This window comes from Myotis myotis, unplaced genomic scaffold (genome assembly GCF_014108235.1).
Source record: "Myotis myotis isolate mMyoMyo1 unplaced genomic scaffold, mMyoMyo1.p scaffold_m19_p_6, whole genome shotgun sequence".
Classification (NCBI taxonomy): Eukaryota; Metazoa; Chordata; class Mammalia; order Chiroptera; family Vespertilionidae; genus Myotis; species Myotis myotis.
The window spans coordinates 88,238,865-88,247,459 of NW_023416368.1; the positions used below are offsets into that span (position 1 = coordinate 88,238,865).

The 8,595-nt window shown below is 43.3% G+C and overlaps 1 pseudogene; it reads right to left on the minus strand.

The window, feature by feature from the left end:
• Nucleotides 1-3,276, minus strand: part of LOC118658559 — a 43,217-nt pseudogene extending 39,941 nt beyond the window's left edge.
• Between the last annotated feature and the right edge of the window lie 5,319 nt (nt 3,277-8,595).

Here is an 8,595-nt window from a genome sequence, read left to right on the forward strand (position 1 = left end):
TACACAAAGTTCACATAATTGGGTATTTCTCTACTTTGTATGCAATTATTCTTACTCTCCACAGAAAGGCTGCTTCTTAACTTCTCATCGGGCGATGGCAAGCACTAAAATCCTGATATTAACAGGAGAGTAGTAAAAATGCCTCAGTGATTTAAGTTGAAAGTAATACATTGCTACATGGCTCTTGCATTTAGTTACCAAGAATGTTCAAATGTATTTTTATTCAAAAATACAAAATAAACTATCTGTAGGCATGGACAATGACAGCAGCAAATCATTGTATGTTATCAACTGAAACCAGAAACTCATGTTATAGTGATTTTCATTAAAAAAATGTATTTATTGATTTCAGAGAGGAGAGGAGAGGGAGAGGGAGAGAGAGAGATAGAAACATCAATGGTGAGAGAATCATTGATGAGTTGCTTCCTGCACACCCTATACTGGGGATTGAGCCCACAACCTGGGCATGTGCCCTGACAGGGAATTGAACGATGACCTCCTGGTTCATAGGCCAATGCTTAACCACTGAGCCACACAGGCAAGGCTTCTTTTGTGTCTGTTTTGTTAATCCTCACCATTGATTTTTAGAGATAGTGGAAGGGAGGGGGAGAGACAGAGAGAGAGAGAGAACCGTCGATGTGAGAGAGACACACTTCAGTTGGTTGCCTCTCGCACTAACCCTTATGAGGGTTAGGAATCAAGGTATGTGCCCTTGACCAGAATCAAACCTGGGACCCTTCAGTCCACAGGCTGATGCTCTATCTACTGAGCCAAACCAGTTAGGGCAATAGTGATTTTCTTAGACATTAACCATCCTTTTCTTCAGTCATTTTCTCCAACCTACTTCTCTGAAGTTACAGGTGAGGAGCACTGCCCTGAGCTTCCTCACACAGTTCTCATTCATGACAGAGAAGCACTATTCCAGGATTAGAACATGCCACCTCTCATTCCAGCGTCCTTCTCTTCTTCCTTCTTAAAAATATACATGTTTTTATTGGTTTTTAAAGAGAGAAGAAGGAAGAGGGGTACAGAGATGGAAACATCAATGAGAGAGGAACATCACCGATTGGCTGCATCCTGCATGCACCCCGACTGGGGATTGAGCTTGCAATCCAGACATGTGCCCTGACCAGGATACAAACCGGTGACCTCTTGGTTCCTGGGTCCCCCTCAACTGCTGAACCACACCAGCCAGGCGGGTCTTTCTCTTCTTCAGGAATTTCTGTGACCACAACTTCTGCTGTTGTTAACAGAGAGGCCACTCCAGCGGCATCCAATAAAGCAGTTCTTACAACCTTAGTTGGATCAATGATTCTTTTTCCCACCATATTCATAAAATCTACAAGCATAGTGTCATAACCAGGAATTGTGAGTGCTTTTTAAATAATTTCTATACCAATTTTTGGATCTTCATTAGCTGAGTCCTAGGCTGGAATGCACCGGAGCAGGGCACAACCCCCTCCCAGAAAAATGCCCTCCTCAACAGCAGCTAGTGTAGCATTGAGGGCATCTGTGACTCTGCCTTTATTTTCCTTCACTTCAACATCACTTGCCCCACCAACCTCCAGCACAGCTACTCCCTCTGAGAGTTTTGCCAGATGTCCATTGAGTTTTTCCTTTTCATATTCACTAGTCATATTATCTAACTGCTCAATGATTTCTTGAATATGTTTTTCAACTTGAGCCTTGTCACCTTTTCCTTTCAAGAGCATAGCATCACCTTTGGTCACAATGACCTCTCCAACTTTTCCTGAGTCATAAGGCTGAATGTCTTCAAGATTTAGAGTCAAGCTGAAACCGGTTTGGCTCAGTGGATAGAGCGTCGGCCTGCGGACTGAAAGGTCCCAGGTTCGATTCCAGTCAAGGGCATGTACCTGGGTTGCGGGCACATCCCCAGTGGGGGATGTGCAGGAGGCGGCTGGTCGATGTTTCTCTCTCATCGATGTTTCTGACTCTCTATCTCTCTCCCTTCCTCTCTGTAAAAAATCAATAAAATATATTTTAAAAAAATACAAATTTATTAAAAAAAAAAAGATTTAGAGTCAATCTTTCTTCTCCCAACACTGCACCACAGTAGCAATAACCATGACTGTAAGCTGGTTCTTTCTATTGTCACCCAAATCTTGAGCTCTGACTGCTGCAAACTGAAGACCAACTTTTAGCTTATTCAAAACAAGTGAACTTAGAGCTTTTCCATCCACACATTTAGCCATTATGACCAAGGGCTTATGGTGAGTATTGGGAGTTTCAAGAACAGGTACAATGGATGGAACACTAGACATTTTCTTTTCACTCAATAGAACATAGGCATCTTGGGATTTACATTTCTGACCTTTTGCTGTATTAATAAAGTATGGAGAAAGATAACCTCGATCAAACTTCATGCCTTCAATCATTTCTAATTCATCATCCAGTGGTTTTTTTTTTTTTTTTTTTTTTTTTTTTCATCCTTTACTGTGATGACGGCCTTTCTTCCAGCCATTTTCATTGGGTTGAAAATTATGTTGCCAGTTTTTTTGATCTCCATTTGCAGGAATTGTAGCAGCCTGAACTCTTTCTTCAGGGGTTGTTACAGGGTTAGGCTATTTCTCAAATTCAGCAATTACAGCATCAACAGCTCACATCACGCCCCTCCTGATTTCCGCTGGATTAGCAAACCTTCACTAACCTCCTCAAAGCCTTCCCTGGAAACACAGCGTGCCGGTACAGAGCAGTGGTGGTGCCATCCTGGCCTCTTCATTTGTATTATTGGCAACATCTTGAACAAATTTAGCACCAATATTTTATATTTATCTTTTAAGTCAATGGACTTTGCAACGGTCACACCACTTTCGTTACTTTGGGACTTCTCCAGCTCTGTTCAGTAATCACTGTTCTTCCCTTTGACCCCATAGCAATGGCTACAGCATCGGCTAAACCAGCCGTGGGCAAACTAGGGCCCGTGGGCCGGATCCGGCCCATTTGAAATGAATAAAACTAAAAAAAAAAAAAAGACCGTACCCTTTTATGTAATGATGTTTACTTTGAATTTATATTAGTTCACACAAACACTCCATCCATGCTTTTGTTCCGGCCCTCCGGTCCAGTTTAAGAACCCATTGTGGCCCTCGAGTCAAAAAGTTTGCCCACCCCTGGTAAACGGTCTACACCTTGAAGCATTAAGGCTCAGGCATCGACACTAAATTTTCCATCTTTGGCATAAGCTCGCGTGAGAGGAGGAGCCAGTGCCCTGGACACTGGCCTACTCTGGTGAAGGACCTGGTGTGATTGAAGCATTTCAGTGGCAAGTGAGGGACCAGGTTCTGCCCATTTCTGACCCTAGATTTCTGCTTTCATCTCTTTGCCTAGAGCAACTGTGGTTTGAACTCCTGCCCTGAAACACACATGGACACTTATTCCAGCCTAGGAGCAGCCCCTGCACCATCATCCTTGGATCTCAAGAGCAGAACTGAGCGGGCTGGATTAGGCAGCAGATTCCTGACCTACCACCAGATCTGTACACACAGCAGGACTTGTCTTTTTCATGGTACAAAAAAACCTGGGAAAAATATTTTAAGCAAAAGAGGATGTTGATTACTTTAAGTGATTGAGAAGTCCCAGGAGAGGGCTGGCTAGATGCAGGCCTTAAATGATGGCATCAGGCCTGGTGTCTTTCTTTCAACCTTTTTTTCCTTCTTGTTGTTTACAGATGGTGGCCCCTGGAAGCTGTGATTGCCGTTCCAGGCCTGGTATCCTTTCAGGGTTAAATCCAGTGGGAAGGAGAGCTTCTATTCCATAAGAATCAAATGAAGCAGCTGGGTCACTGAATCCATCACTGAGATCAGGGAGAAGGAGGTCTATTGTGTGTACCTTATGGTCTGGGATGTGAGGAGGAGTGTTTTCCTAAAGAACCTGGAGGACTGCATTTCCCACAAGTGCGGTAGGCAGTTGCTGGGTGAAATTCACTGATGGCCCTGGATTCAGCGTGTCTGGAGCTCATTTCTGTTTCTGCACTCTGCCCAGTGAATCGGAGAGCTCGGCTTTCAAAAGCTTCATTAAGTCCTAGACTGATTTACTGTTAAAGTCTCAGGGAAAAATATTTCAGGGAATCTAATTTTTGAGATGAGGAAGAGTAGAGAGAAGAAAGACTGGATTCTCAAGCTCTGGAGTTTTAGGTACTTTATTTAAGCAGCTAAAGTTGGAGAGAACACATGGTGTAGAGTTGGACCACAGCGAAGCAGACAGCCTCATTGTTATCCATTTTATGCTGTGTGTGGGCGTCTGGGGAGGTCCATCCCTGGAATCTCGGATGTCCTGGATCCTCATATTTAAAGAAAATGGATTTATGGAGACTACATCTGCGAAACCTTTTCCTCAGGTGTCAGGCTTAATCCTAACATTAATAAGGAGGCTAATCATGGCAATAACAATAAAGCAGGCATAAAAATATATAGATAATTAGTTTGTAGTAGAATTTCTCTTTGGGAGAATGCTGCCTTATCTAGAAGGTTGATAAGATGCCTAGAGTAGAAACTCTTAGAACAGATATGCCGGACGCCAATTCCAGCATGTTATAATTGCCAGAGTTTCATTAAAAGGTTGATGGAACCTGGGGACTCAACAAGGGATGAGTCACATATGTTGTCACTTGTTGGGAATGGCTAAAGGCATTTTCCCAAACCTGAAAAGGGATGATTGCTTGCTGCCAGATAGCTCAGGGCATCTTAATCTACATGTTATTGCCTCCTACTGGCCAAACACCTGAACAGCCATAGGCAATTCTTCCATTCTGACAATGCTTCTGTATACGAAACCCTGACCCTTTGAAGTGTATATCTCTGCTTTGCCTTGGGACAATTGGTGTTAATAAAAAGCATGGGGTCCTGAGATGAGGAGATCTTAGTTTCTTAAGCTAAAGCTCCTCTGACCCCCAAGTGCCTTTCAAAATTATGCTTTGTCTCTGGACTCATACTTAAGTTACACACAGCCCCTTTTCCAGATTGCTGAACCCTTTTTAATGCTGGAATAAGAACCCCGGCACATATACATTAACAGTTGCAAAGACAATAAAACAGAGAAAAGGGTTTTCTTCCTGAAAAAATGTTGACAGTAAACTGAAGTGCATGGAGTGAAGTGGCCCATGCAAGGTCTAAGGGCATTTTAGAGAGAAAAAGCTTAGTATTCCAGTTTAAGTTCTTTGCTTCACTACCATGTACAACCTCTCTCTTGCAACTTCAGTAAAGTCTACTAAACACACCAATGGCTGTGCCTGAGTGTTATTCACTCATTTATTCACTCAGTGAAACCAAGGTCAGGGTTGGATTCCCCGCCTGAGTCAGTATGGAACGCCACAGAAAGAGCCTGTGTGAGATGTTGGATGATCCATAAATGGAGTGAACAAGAGCTCAGAGCTGAAGGAGTGGAGGAATGTCCCTTAGGAATTTTACAGACGTTTTCCAGTCCATTTCAGACATCTAAATAGAATGGAATTGGAGGTTGACGTTTTCTCTAACCAGATTTCAAGGGACAGGAAGGTCCAGTTGATATCTACTTAATAATGACAATATTATTTATTTATTTATTTATTTATTTATTTATTTATTTATTTATTTTTTTATATTTTAAACAGCTTTTATTGAAATGGTTTATTGTAGAAACTTTAGGAAATATGAGTACAAGTTAGTAAAATAAAAAAAGAAAGTAAAACCACCTTTATATTACTAGTGTAATACTACTTTTAAGGACTGTTTTTTTTTTTTTCTTTTTTCATTTCTATTGAAGACTTTTCTTTTTTTTTTTAATATATTTTTTATTGATTAAGATATTACATATGTGTCCTTGTCCCCACGTTACCCTCTACCCCCCCCCTCCCCCGCTCATGCCCTCACCCCCCCGTTGTCCATGTCCATTGATTAGGCCTATATGCTTGCATATAAGTCCTTTGGTTGACCTTTCCCCCTTACCCCCACCCTCCCCTACCTTCCCTCCAAGTCCCGACAGTCCAATCAATGCCTCTCCGTCTCTGGATCAGTCCTTGTTCATCAGTTTATGTTGTTCATTATATTCCACAAATGAGTGAGATCCTGTGGTATTTATCCACTCTCCAGTTCCATCCATGCTGTGGCAAATGGTAAGAGTTCCTTTTTCTTCTTCCTCTTCTTAAAGAATACCTTTCAGCATTTCATATAATGCTGGTTTGGTGGTGATGAACTCCTTTAGCTTTTTCTTATCCGTGAAGCTCTTTATCTGACCTTCTATTCTGAATGATAGCTTTGCTGGATAAAGTAATCTTGGTTGCAGGTTCTTGCTATTCATCACTTTGAATATTTCTTGCCAGTCTCTTCTGGCCTGCATGGTTTCTGTTGAGAAATCAGCTGACAGTCGTATGGGTACTCCTTTGTAGGTAACTGACTGTCTTTCTCTTGCTGCTTTTAAGATTCTCTCTTTATCTTTTGCTCTTGGCATTTTAATTATGATGTGTCTTGGTGTGGTCCTCCTTGGATTCCTTTTGTTTGGGGTTCTCTGTGCTTCCTGGACTTGTAAGTCCATTTCTTTCACCAGGTAGGGGAAGTTTTCTGTCATTATTTCTTCAAAAAGATTTTCAATATCTTGCCCTCTCTCTCCTTCTGGTACCCCTATAATTCTGATGTTGGTACGCTTGAAGTTGTCCCAGAGGTTCCTTACACTATCTTCATATTTTTGGAATCTCTTTTCTTTTTTCTTTTTCGGTTGGGTATTTTTTGTTTCTTTGTATTTCAAATCTTTGACTTGATTCTTGGGATCCTCTTGTCTGCTGCTGGATCTCTGTAAATTATTCTTTATTTCAGTCAGTGTATGCTTAATTTCTAGTTGGTCCTTTTTCATGTCCTCCATGGTCTCACTATACTTATTGAGGGATTCATTAAATTTATCGGCGGTTTCCATAAAATTCTTGAAAAACCTTATAAACGTGGCCTTGAACTCTATATCCAATCATTTGCTTTCCTCCATTTCTGCCATTTGTGACCTGTTTCTTTGTCTCCGCATTTTGGCAGCTTCCCTGTGTTGATAGAGTGGCCCTGTGCGCCAGGTGTCCTGTAGGGCCCAGTAGCTCAGCCTCCCCAGTTACCTGGGATGGACACTCTTGGTGCACTCTTGGTGCCTTGGTTGTTGTAGAATCACTGGGAGGAATTGACCTCCAGGCCAATTGGCTGTGAGAATCAGCTGTGTCTAAAGTGGGAGAACTTCTGTGCTGAAGACAGCCTTCTGGGGCAAGACTTGCTTCAGTGGGGCTTTGGTGCTCACTGAGTCTGCTCCCTGAGTGTGTCCCTTATGGATCTGAGGAGTTGCAATCTGGGTGGTCCCCCTCTGACCACTGGGTACAGTGGTTCCTGGATCTAAGGAGGTGCTAATTCAGCCTCTGCCTGAGGCCACACAGCAGGAGCCACGAAGAGGCTCAGCTGTGAAGCAATGCAAGCCGCTGTGGGGCCTTGGGCCTTCTCTTGGAAGTTCCGGGTCTGCCTGGTTCGGCTGCAGTTAGGTACATTCACATGCAAAAGCCTCTGCCGCAGCCTGGGTGGGGCGGGGTCTCAGGGAGTCAAAGGGCGGAGAAAGCAGCTATGGCCGATTCTCCGCCCGGAGTTGCGCGTCTCAGTGTCCCGGTAACGGCTGCAAGCACCTCTGAGGGAAAGCCGCCCTCAAGTTCGCCCGCTGCCGGACAGACCAGCCTCTCCCCGTATGAGTCCTGGGTCCCCAGAGACTTCCCAGAACCGGAGTTCAGAGCCCTCGGGAGCTTGTGATTCAAAAAGACAGCCGCGTCCTCAGGCGCCACCCCCTTTCCTCGCGCGCGAGCCGCCGTACCTCTGCACTTCACCTCCGCAGCGCCTCTGGCTCTCAGCGTGCTTTTCTTTCCTTCTAGTTGTAGAATTTACACTCAGCCAGCCTTCCTGTTGTACTGGATGATATTTGCTCAGTCCTTTGCGGTAATTTTCAATTGTTGTGTGAGGCGACAATTTCCTGGTGTTTACCTATGCCGCCATCTTAGTTTTCCCTCCGACAATATTATTTATTATTTATGTGCTAATGTTAGTTGTTTTGCTGAGTCTTTTATATATCTGGCAAGATGAAGTGTCATCTTGATGTTTCTTATTCTTATTGCATTTGGTTTATTTGCTTAATAATGTTGACCCCCATCTGGGTTGAAATGGTTACTTATTCACAATGTTTTCTCGGTTATCTCCAATTAGACAGCAAACTCCGCAAAGGCAGACATCTACTTATTTCATTGGCCAACTTTTAAACAGCACTTATTAGTATCATGGTACCAGCACTTAGGGATCACTCTAGAGATGTTACCTACTATTAGCATGGCAGGCAGCCAATAAATGAGTGAAATTAAAGAAATAAATTAATTAAATGAGTTAATTTTGTAGATGAAGAAGCTGAGGTCCAGAGAAGTTTGCCGACTTACCAGGAGGCCATGTGACTAAGGGCAAGCAGTGTCAAGGTGCCATTGCAGATTCCAGCTCCGGCTCAAACTTGGTTCTCACCACCTCGCAAACACTGGGGCAGCTCTTTCAGGAGGAGCTCGGGTGAAGCTGGTGTTTCTGTGCCAAATGTGGCTCCCTATCCCACAGA